We start from the raw sequence: 12,693 nt of genomic DNA on the forward strand, positions 1-12,693 counted from the left end.
GTGGGCCTAAACATAGCGTAGTCTGGGCAAGAGGTTACTCCTGGCATAAGAGTTTGCCTTAGACAGTTTAGTCCAGAACATTATGTTAGGAATCTATTTAGGATTTGTCTTCAGTGTTTTGGTTATGTACCTCATTATTTTGCAAGGCCTAATTAACTTTAGGTGAAATTGATTGATATGTTTTTTTTGTAGAGCTGTACACCCCTAAGGTAAGAATGATGACCACTCCAGTTTGGGATATGCAAATAAGGTGTTTATTTGGCAACAAAAAGAAGCGTTTCGACCTCTCATGGGGTCTTGGTCACATCAACATGTGTGATCAAGTCGAGTAAAGCAGAAACGTGTAACAGCAGTAAATAAAACCTAAAAGCGCAAATACCCTAAGGAGTGGTGTGGTGTCTTCGCCGGCATGGATTCATGATCCAACAAGGATCTGGGACTGGTAGTAATATAAATATATAGTTGAGGCCGATAGGTTTCTTAAAAAAAATCCTCCCCCACCAACTTAGTTGGTGACATGCTTCATCATTGGGTCCCACCCAAGGCGCAGAGTGCACCCTGGGTGCGCTACGACACCTGAACTATAGCGGAGCAGGTTTTTTCATGTTTGGTGCCGTGATAGTGATGTCAAAACTATCTGTAGGATCCCCTTCAAAAGATAGTCATTTTAATTACGGGGCCCTATGACTGGTTATAAAATTAGATTATGCAGATACGTGTTGAGTTTTATGTATGGACTCAGGTAGCCTAAAAAACAGGTCTACATGTTTCAGCCAGGTTGTGCCATATGTTGGCTTTCATCAGGACCCGAGGAAAATTTGCATGAACCGGTCAAGGTGGGTTCTCCAGGACCGAATTGTGAAAAGGGCGCACACACTAAGGTGCGAATAGTTGGAGAAAAACTAGTTATTTTCTCCTACTACTTCTTGTATTGTAGTAGTGCTGTTGAAATCTGTAAAGGACAAAACACAAACAATAATCGTCATGGCATACATAGAACATATAGTATATAAACATGAGAGGCATGCACTCATGTGTGCCTCACGCAGTGTCAAGCTCGATCTATATTTGATCTATGAGGCGGTGACAAAATGGTACACCCATGCGTGCATTGCGGTTTACATAATAGTAAAATGCACAATAACAAATTTGTTCGGACTCATTCCCCGCGAGGACTGTGCTCCGTGCCTCCAAGAGTAGAGTATTTGTTTTGTAAGAGTGAAAGTAATGCTTAGTACAGTCGTTAGGTTTCGCTGGGGGACGGAGCTGTAAGCTCCGCCTCCAGAGAAATCTGTAGTTTCTAGTATGGGTGCTTTGAACACGCCCCTCTGCTTCATTGGCTAGCTCCATAAATGGAGGCTAGCCATTGGAACAGAGAGGCGTCCGTCATGGCCGGACCAGATTCGGGGGCGTTCCCGAGAATCTTTGGCTTTTGGCTACGTCATGATATGTCAGCCAAAAGCCGGGAACGCCCCCGAATCTGGTCCGGCCGGGCCATGCTTGCTGCTGTCCTGCCTTACTCTCTGTCCCTCCTCCCGCCGTCCCCCCTCCCCTCGCTGTCCTGTGCACGTTTCCCGCCGCCCGTGTCCTCTCCCGCCGTTCGTGTCCTCTCCCGCCCCCCTCGTCCTCTCCCGCCCCCCTCCCGCCGTTCGTGTCCTCTCCCGCCCCCCTCGTCCTCTCCTGCCCCCCCTCCCGCGTCCTCCCCCTCCTGGACACCCTACCCCCCCAAAAAAAAGATAAGTCACCGTCACAGAGTGAAGCGCGAGGGAATCTGATGGAAGCGCTTTTAACACATCACAGCTGTGCGAACGGTGAGTTGTATGCACTTTTTTAGGGCAAGGCGTATAAAGGCCAGGGGTACGTGTATATGGGCGAAGGATGGGTAATCGGAGACACACTTATTTCAACCACAGAAAAAGAAGGCAGAGGAGTTAAATGAGACACTCACTGGTTATTGGGCTGGATGAGTCTCCGCTACTCGTCGCCCTGCATGCTGCGGTGTTGCCGGTTCTGCCCTGTAAAGGATGCTTGCTCCGCTTTAACGTTATCTCCGTTCGGGTTTTGGCTTCGAATATGTCCCGAGCTGACTCCGGGTCTAGTCCGGCTCCGCTCTGGTTCCCTGTCCCGCGTTCTGTCCCGTGGTTGCAGAGCCGATAGTGCAGTGCCCGAGCCCGGCGTGTGCAAAACTCTTGAACCGGCTGCAAAGTCTCCTCCTCCGCTTCAGCTGACCCTCCTCGACGACCTCCGCTGATCCTCCCTCCCGCGGCACTGACCCTCCCCTGCCCGTTGTCTCTCACTGACCCTAGTCAGAGGAGCTCGCCCACCTCCCTTACCCCAGCTCATTTCCCCCAGCCACACCCCCTCAGTATCCCTCGGGGCACCCGGTCCTCGTCACCATTCCCCGGCGTGCACCTGGCCCTTCCCTTGGCTGCTGAAGTTCATTCCAACTACTCGCCTTGCACCTGTACATCTCCGAACATGATTGGACCCCACCTGTATGAACTGCGCTGCTGCAGCCGTGATTATTACACTCCTTGTAATATCGAGGCTGTACCACTCCAACCAAACTCCGCCCTCCCCTGTAATGTTTCAGACACTCAACCTGTAAACTTTATTCGCGCGTATCCTCCTTGCAGCTTTACCAATACCCCTCTGCATCCATCTTGGAAGTCATCCTGAACATTCCCCCGTACCCCTCTTTCACCCGCCTCGTATTCAGGCTGCAATTAAGTATGGACTCTGCCAGCTCTCTCTTGTGCACCCCGCCTGCATTAGCCGTCGACTGCAAACCCCCAATCCCGCTGGTAAACATTAGTACTCTTCATGCGTCGCGCTTTGACTGTACCCTTACCACGCTTCTGCCCAAACCCCTTCTGCTGTGCCCAGGGCTTTAAGTGGGCCGGGTCTGTCCGGGTTAACTATGTGCATGGAGTGACCGTCGGTACTTGAGTACATTTGGGGCGTTGCCAGAAGCTCTGGGTGACGAGTGGTGAGTTTGTGTGCGCTCTTCTCATGGCCAGGGTGGTGTTTGAGTTCCCTGCTGTGGTATTTGATGACTTCCGGCCATGTCTCCACCTCTTGCGCCCCTCTTTGTTTAGAGCCATCCAGATATTTGCCCGTGAAGGCCCCGGTGCTGGGGGCGAGGGAGGGGCTTCTATTATAATGTAGAATTGGGAGGGAAGCGGTCATCACAACAGAGCCAGAGGGTACGCGGAAGACCTGATAGGTGGTTGGGTGAGAATGGCCGACTGCATACCTCGTTCGCAAATTAAGAGGTGCAGTCAATGGAACGAATACGTGTAGGGAGGGTGGGGAGCTGCCAACTTCCTCCAGGTGTACCTGACTGGGGCTTCGAGAACTGAGGTTTGCCCCTGGAGAGGGGAGTCTCCAGCAGTCCGAGTAACTTCACTAGGGGCGAGGGTGGAGGCAAACAGGTTTTCCCCTGGTACAAAAGGATGTGTGGAAGCAGGGGCGGGCTCTTGTTATGCACGCCCATCGAGAGATGGGGCGAGAAAAGCCATTTAGAGCGCCCGGTGCGTTGGCCCCTGCAGCGCGCACCGGACCTGCTTGTTCAGCTGAGGGCTAGGTCTGAGCGACTTTGCCTTCTTCTACGTGACGTCTTTGATTCCTGCAGCTTGGGGCGGGGACTTTTTCTCACACACAATTAGGTTTGTTCGACAATAAGTACCCTTCACCGGGTGGTGATTGTTTTAACTCACTGGCTTGTGGCGGGTGTGCCTGGCTCAAGGCTCACCGCCCTCCGGTGTGTGCGTTGCAGTGCCTGGTCTTATCACAGAGCTGTGACTTTGTTCTAGCTCGGGTACCTTTGTTCTCGCTCGGGTACCTTTGTTCTAGCTCGGGTACCTTGTTGTAGCTCGAGGGCGTTATTTGACGGTTGCTTTGTGTGGCTCTGAGTAGAATATTGAACAGCAGTGTGGTATGTTCTGAGGCACTGAATCCGTCGGGATTGAATGTCAGTGGGCAGAGATGGAGTGGCTGCATTATTGGTGCACGTGCCCAGCATCATTGGCAGAGTGCACCACCAGACCTTACTATTGAGGCCAGTGGCTATTGGTTCTCCTCCTGCCTGCTCAGCAGGGCCACCGTCGTCCCCCTGTTTCCTTGGCTCTCTTCAGCTCTGACATATTTCAAGATTCAATCATATCACCAGTTCTCCCAAATCTCTAGTTCACACCCCACTGGACCTCACGGAGTTCTTCAACGGTACCTGCTGCAAGGACGCATGCATAATTCAGATGGTGACATAGGGTGGATATGGACTTCTCGGGGCCTGACCATTTCCTCCGAGCTGTCAGTCGGTGGATTCAGACCAACTTAACTCCTCCAAAACCTGCATCCCAACCACTAGAGAACAGGAGAATTACAAACCAAAAATAACCTGGCATCAGGGGTTTGACCCACTGCCATCAGGAGCTTGGATGATTTATTAGGGCTGATGCTAATATATGCGAGATTAAGATATTTCTTTCTTATTTTCTACACAGTTTCTTCTTTCTTCTTTATTCTATATCGCTTTAACTGCTGCTCTTCTCTTTGCCGTTATTCCAAAATACTTGACTGTGCCTCTTAAAAGTGTTCAAATCTTATGGATGCATCTTGTTACATATGGTACCCACAATCACTTCCAAGTACGTATGTTGTGATCGGTAGTCTGTCACCTGCTATACATTCCACCATACAGTTTAAGATTCTTTTTTGTATTTGTATTCATCCATTTACACCCTTTTACGTTAAAATAGCTATACTGTATAGTTGCTATAAAAGCTTATAATATGGTATAGTGTGAACTTAAAAAAAATCACTCCACTGCAAACAAAAAAGCATGAATAAAAAACATTGCCATTTACAATGCCAGTAGCTCCAACTCCAACAAATGTGAGACCTATTGCAATGTAAATAACAATGCCATTTATTTATAAGTAAAAAAAAAAGAAATGTCATGAGCAATGCCAATAGCTCTAACTTTTCCAAAGGCGAAACCATTGCATTGTAAATGCTTGTTCAATTTTACGACATGGACCCTGCAAGGGGGAAGTGCCTGTAGTAACACGCTGAAATCAGAAAACAGAGTTAACACGCCGGTGTCTCATTCAAGTCTCAGCGCGGTGAGGCTCCCAGTAGGTGAGACCGGGGGCTCTACTCACATTGTCAAGGTCCACTGCCTTCCATTTATACCTGTTGCGGCCTTTGCAGGGGCCTAACGGAGGCCGCTGCAGCCCCCGTGGTGCAGAGGGGCCCCTTGCACCTTAGAGGTCAGAGGGGGCCCCCTGAAGATCCAGGTGACGAGGGAAAAAAAAGCTGCAGAGCCTGGCGAGGGGCCTATCATTAGTGGCAGAGGTGAATGGGAAAAACATAATTCACTGAAGAGTGCCTTTCTCTTGGAGGGTTAAAATATGTTAACGCTTTTCCTGCTGCACTTCCAGTTTGCACATACAGTGTCTTTAAGACAGGTCAGAGGACAAGGGAGACAAAGCAGCCTGTGAAGATCTTTGTGTGCTCCAAATTTTTCAAGGCGCAATAATAACTGAAAACTAACTCTGGTGAATAATTTTCTTGCTGGATAGAGCTGTTTTTTGTCTAGTAGTGGTTTTGGCTCATTAAGTAGCACAGAAGGGTAAATGAGCCTGCTGCAATTGTGTAACAAGCAGATCACAGATTAGAATTTGAAGGAGATAGCTCAGTAGGCTACTGCTTTTCTCACAGACAATGTTTTGGTACTTGCAGTTCGTAAGCTACAATCCTCATAATATAGCACAGTGAGCTATGTACCATTATCAAAGAGCAGCATGCAAACTCCAAGGCATAAGCTTAGTACCTTATTTTTTCCCCAAACGTTTGTTATTGTAAGGATGCTAAAAAGGGTTCCTTTTAGTAGAAAAAACTTCTCATTGATATCTGACTGACTGACTGTACTTATAAAGCGCACTACTGCCGAGGCGTCTTGGCGCTTGTTAGAGTAAAAAACTCGGACATGAATGCATCCATATAGTGTTGGGGAAAGAGCCAGGTTTTGATTTCTTTCCTAAATGCAAGTCTATTGGATTAACTTCTTCTATGTAGTGGAAGTGTATTCCAGAGTTTTGACGCCAGGAATGAAAAACGCTTTCCTCCACAGCGTGCTCTTTTTATCTTTGGAGTTTGTGCAAGGCCAAGGGAAGAAGATCTTAAAGTCCGAGTAGGGACATAATGTGAGAAGAGAGCTTGCACATCTTTAGCACCCTCTCCAAACAGAGCTTTATGAACTAGACAGAGTGACTTGAATTCTATTCGTCTACGTATAGGGAGCCAGTGAAGGTTTCTTATGGCTATTGTAGTTGGGTGGTGTCTAGGCAGCCCAAGCAACACTCTGGCTGCTGCATTTTGAATAGCCTGAAGCTTAAATAATTGAGCAACACCCATTCCTAAGTAAAGGGCGTTACAGTAATCAATTCTAGACAATATAGTGGAGACAACAACCGTTTTCCTTAGGGCAAAGGGAATGTATGGGAGAATCTTTCTCAGTCCTTTTAGAGTGAAGAAGCATGCTGAGGTGACCTGGTTGATCTGTGGAGCCCAGGTCAGGTTTTTATCAACCATTACTCCCAAATTCCTGGCTTTTGAAACTGGTATCGGAGGTGGTCCAGCAGTACTAGGCCACCATAACTGGTTCCAGATTTCGTCTTTTAAACCAAATTCCATGACTTCTGTTTTCCCTGCATTTAGCTTTAAAAAGTTCACATTCATCCAATTCATCAGGGATGAAATGCAAATACAGAAATCCGTGGCCCGCGTATCTGCAGCCTTAGCTACAGATACTATAAGCTGCATATCGTCAGCATAGGATACCAACTTAAAGCCATGGCTCTTTACCATCCTGGCCAGAGGGGCTACATAGATATTAAATAATGTTGGCGATAAGGCCGATCCCTGCGGGACTCCTCCCAGTAGGGTGTATTCCTCTGATATAAGGCCATTCCAGTAGATCATTTGTTTTCTGTCTGACAGAAAGGATGATAGGAGAGCGAGTGCTGTACCATTAACACCAGCATCCTGCAGCCTTTGATTGAGCACAGTGTGGTTTACCGTATCAAAGGCAGCTATTAAATCAAGCAGGACCAGTATAGCCCTTCCCCCTTCATCTGTTACCTTACGTATTTCGAAACATACAACAAAGCAGACCAGGTCAAGCAGTGGTGTGTAACTGTACCAGTGACTGAAAGACAAATAGAATGCAAGTGTGCATCTGTGCCGATGGTAATAAATGGCAACTTATAGCTAGGAATAATCCCATCAGACCACCCTTCTTGGTGGAGTTTGCGTCATGTGGGAGTCGTTGATCATACCATAACACATATGGCCATGTAGTGCCACAGTGGAAATGGATGTCAGTGATCTAGCCATAGTGTATGCCATAAGGTGGACATACTAATGTGCAGTGAGCACTGCACATTAGTATGTCCACCTTATGGCATACACTATGGCTAGATCACTGACATCCATTTCCACTGTGGCACTACATGGCCATATGTGTTATGGTATGATCAACGACTCCCACATGACGCAAACTCCACCAAGAAGGGTGGTCTGATGGGATTATTTCTAGCTATAAGTTGCCATTTATTACCATCGGCACAGATGCACACTTGCATTCTATTTGTCTTTCAGTCACTGGTACAGTTACACACCACTGCTTGACCTGGTCTGCTTTGTTGTATGTTTCATAGTTTGAATAGGGGTGTTAGCAGACAGGTCAGTAAATATGCCCCTTGACCCTCCACACACATTTTTGTTTTTGTTACCTTACGTATTTCTTCTGTTGCCAGGATTAAAGCAGTCTCCGTAGAGTGTTTAGGATGGAAACCATGTTGGGTGGTGTCTAACAAATTGTTTATCTCCAGGAATGACATTAGGTCTATGTTTAATGCTTTTTCCAGTCTTTCGCTGCAAAAGGCAGACAGGAGATGGGTCTATAATTCATCTCAACCTGTGGATTCAGTTTAGGCTTTTTCAAAAGTGGGCGTATGCATCCTTTCTTCCATGCCTTGGGGAAAACTCCATCAGACAGGATTTTATTAATTAGTGGAGATAAGGCATAGCTGATAACTTCTGATGCCATATGCAATATGTGTGGCGGACAGGGATCCAAGGGGGAGCCAGATTTAATACTTAGTACCAGTTCCTCTACCCTTTTTTCTGTTAGTGGGGAGAAGGATAGCAAACCCCTACCACTGTTACATTTAAAATTTTGAGTTTGTTTCTCCAGAGAAATCACTTTTAACATACAGGGTCACATGTAGCATAATTTCAACCAGCAATTACCTAATTGCGATTCTCTACGAATCGCAATTAGGCAATCGCTATTTGAATGAGTGAAACTCCATGAGTTTCATTTAGCATTTCCTAAAGAGTCGCAAATCGACCTACTTCATTGATATTAATGAGGCAGGTTGCAATGTGCTACCCATTAGGAATCTCAAAATTCACAGGGATGGTGGCCTGCTGGGGTCAGTAGACAATCATGTCTGTGATTGCTTTTAAAGAAAGCAATAATTTCTTTTAAATGCGGCTTGTTTTCCGTAAAGGAAAACGGGTTGCGTTTAAAAAAAGAAAAATGTCAATTTTTCTTTAATTTTTTTTAAGAACAGGCTTCGGTCCGTGGGACCACTGTCTGCTCTTAAAAACATTTTTATGAACATTCACAAAGAAGAAGGCCATTTGCGGATGGGTTACCACCTACTTGAAGTAGATGGTAAAATGCGAATGTTTTGCAACTGCATTTCAGTCGCAAAACATTCATACATACCGCTGCGATTTAATATAGGAAGGGACGCCCTGAACACACCCCTTACTAAAACCGAATCAGTATGTATTTGCAATTTCAAATTGTGATTCTGTAACATGTTACTGAAGCGCAAATTGGAATTCATACATACCAAAAAGCATTTTACTGGTGTCAAACAGCCCGATTCTGTGGATCGGCTATTTGCGACAGGTACAATTGCATGATACATGTGGCCTTTAATGCCTATCAGTAAGGATGACTTGATTTTTACATCTTGCTGCTCACATTGTCTTATGTAACATTTCCTAACATTGATTTATACATTTGTATGAATTATTGTCTCTGTGTACTATGTGGTTGTGACTTAAAGCGTGCTCTTTCACGATACATTGGGGTTATGAGGTGTACCGATGGAGGGAGGTAGTGAGGGAATCCACGGAGAAGCAGATCATGGGCAGTGGGGCAGAATGCCTGCAAAGATTGCCATACTTGGTGCCTCTAATGCTAAACCCAGCCCTGGGAGTTTGTGTGATCTGCCCTGGATCCAGAAAGTGAGAGACAGTGCCAATCACCCATCCATATTTAATTTTCCATGGTGCAGAATCCCCTGACTTACCTCTTTACTTAGATCGTTATGAACTCTTCAAACTACGTTTTTGCATGTTCATTTAAAAGGCCTGAACGGACGAAAATAATATACAGATAGCAAAAAACACATAGGGAAATGGAACCCAAGCACGCCCCATAAGATGAATTGGAACCATTGGTAAAATAAAAAGAAATTATCTTTAAAAAGCATATTTGATCCTGCAGGTATCTCTAAAACCTATATATTATAACTCTGAAAGCTACAAGATTTTAAAAAAAATGCTTCTTAAATGCATAACCCAAATGCACCTGATAGCACACTAAAGTTGTATATATGATCACATTTTACTATTCATGACTGGAAAATTTGAAATGGTAGTACGTTTCCACTCACACCCTCACTTTCCTGCCATCATAGGAGAAACCTCAGCTGGTTCTAGCTTTTTTTCCAAGATAACTGTCCATTCTGGAACTTGTAGTTTTGTGTTTAGCTTGGGATCAGAAATCCTTGTTTGCACCGTGCTTTTGGAAAAAATGTGAATGCTGATGTCCATGCTGTACCTTTTCTGTGCGAGGAAAGTTTGCAGTGTTGTTGCTCGTGGCATGCCTGTTCTTTGTGTGAAGGAAGCTTGCACAGAAGTTGCCTCTGCTATGCCTATTTTGTATCAGGAAAGCTTGTAGTACATTGCTGTGCTATGTCTCTTTTGTGTGAAGAAAACTTACAACGGTGCTGCTTGTGCCTAACCTGCATGATGACATTTTCCGCTCCTTTGTAATGCTGCTACCTGCATAGTACCTGCTGTGGGTGTGTGAATGAAGGTTGCACTGCAGCTACTGTTGGACAGCTTTTTGTGTGTGTGTGAGAAACTTGAACTGCTCCTGTTGGCTGTACTTGTGTTTGAGTAAGAATTTTGCTCTATTGCGGCTTTGGCTATTGCATTCTATTCCAAGTTTTGAAAATAATCTTATTCACTTAGGCTGAGGGTCATAAATAACCCAGTGTGGAGAAGTATGTAACAAAATTGAGGGTGTAGGAGTCAAGCATGGTGACATAGAAATGCTAGGACAATAAGAGTTAAAAGAAAGAAGAGAGAAGAAAAGGAACAGTGAAGGAAAAGGAACAATCAAGTGGGGGCAAAGGGAGAGACAAAGAATGGGGAAATGAAAAGTGAGGGGTTAAAAAAAGAAAAAGAATGAAAAACACCTCTATGGAAGAGAATGAAAGGAATGGGGATAACACATGAGAAAAAAATCATGTGATAAAGGAAAAGCAAAAGAGATATAATAAAGGGGGTAATAACTAAAAAATATAAGATAAGAAATCGGAAAGAAAAATGAAGGGGAGAAAAATACACATAAAGAAATTAACTGACTGGAAAAGAAAATAGGAGTTCAAAAAAGAAAGTAAGGGCAGAAAAAGTAGAAAGAGTAAGACCAAAGGCTGAACAATGGCAAAGGGCATGGGGAGGAGCCTGAGCCCAAGACGGTGCAAGAGTGGGTGGTAAACTCAAAAGGGAGAGAGATATACATTGCAAAGAGGTAAAGAGCGTAGACAGAATATGCATGGATGTTACAGGATGAGTGAAGTTATGGAATGCGAAAGAGAGATGACACAAGTGTAAAATATGGAATTAAAAAGGGTAAGGAGTATGGGAAGCTGAAGTTGAGTGAGCTAGAAGGAAACGTCTGAGTAATAAAATTAAGACAGAAACAAGAAGTAAGTAGGTGCATGGGAATGAGAGTGGTATCTGTGAAGGAAACAAGTGTGATAGGAGTTTGGAAATAAGTGAAAGGGGTAACGAAAAAGATAGTTTGGAAACTGGGGATGCAGATGCACGCAAATCGGAGACAGTTCTGAGAGTAGCATTTAGAGGTGATAGTGAGAGAATGAGAAGAATAAAGTGGAAAGTTAGAGATTAACTGAAAAGAGAGATATTTAGTGGTCAAAGGTAAAATTATATGTGAGAGGAAGGGATGGTATAGATATCAGAGAATGTGGTTTGTGCAAGTTGAAGGTAAATATCGGGAGGGAAAGGAGGATGAGCATAGGGTGGCAGTAAAACCGGGAGAGATAGCGGCGAGTGCAAAAAGTTAGAGGTATAGTTTAGAGAATCAAAGAATCAGAGTTGAAGGTAAGCAGCAAATTGGTGAGATTGAGTGAACTAATGAGAGTCTGAGGTGCAAAGAAACCCAGGAGGAATAGAGCAGAGGGAGAAAGTGTCTGAACAATTAGGGGAAATATGAGGGATCATGACAGCAGCATGAGAATGAGGGACATAATCTTGTGTTTGAGAGGAAACTCAAATAAATTGATGAAACAGGAAGACAGAAGTGGAATTAAGAGGACTGGGAGAGAGAAGAGAACATAAGGGGGAGAGGGGAAACTGAATAATAGAAATAAGAATGACAAAGGTAAATGACATCAGTGCTAGTGGGAGGGAGGCCTAATTATGCTGGATAATTGTAGCAGTGCTGGAAGAATAGGAGATCAGGTGAACTGTACAAAGCAGAAAAGGTGATGAAAGAATGAGGGCTAAAGATGAGAGACTGACTGGGAAATATTGAGCGAGAAATGGGAGAGATTAAAATGACCGATAACATGGTCCATTGTAAATGGAATTCTCAGTAGTGCAAAGGCATCACTTTTGGTCACTATTAACTTTGAAATGCTCGTAGCCCTAAGCTGTGCCCTGGGATCCCTTCATGTAACCAAGCATGTCCCCTTTTTCCCCTACAGCTCCATTTTGTAAATCAATAACACCTAAAAACTCTTTTCATATACACTGTCTCCCTGACTGCAAAACTTGTTGATCTCCTTGAAGCCATTTGTATCAGTGAAAACCCTGCTGCTAGCTTTGAGGTAGGTTTGAGGTAGGTTATGAGGGTGAGGTGCTTTAAACCAGCGGGTGGTAGAGTGATTGAATAAGGGGGCCCCCTTGCAGTACACTGGGCCTTCGGTAGGGATACAGAGGAAGTGCGGCTGCTCGGGAGACCGGCATGTAATGCGGAGTCTTCCGGGGCCCGTCCTCAGCATCCGTGTCATGACATCATCACGGGGGGCGTGGTTTAGTGTATTGGAACATGAAGAAAGACTCTTCTGGGTGCCTTGCTTTTTGTATCGTGCTAATATACTTGACTCAACTAATTGGTGGAGTTAAAGATTAATTAAATGGCTACAAATTCTAGGGAGTGTCAAATCAATATTTTACATGGAGCATCGTTAAAAAGCAAATGTTTATAAAGAAAGAGAAAGGGAAAAAAATTCTCACAAAAGCATGACTCAGAAGTGGTAATTATAGTTGACCCAGATACCTTTCTGATAT

This window comes from Lissotriton vulgaris, chromosome 3_1, assembly GCF_964263255.1.
Source record: "Lissotriton vulgaris chromosome 3_1, aLisVul1.2, whole genome shotgun sequence".
Lineage (NCBI taxonomy): Eukaryota > Metazoa > Chordata > Amphibia > Caudata > Salamandridae > Lissotriton > Lissotriton vulgaris.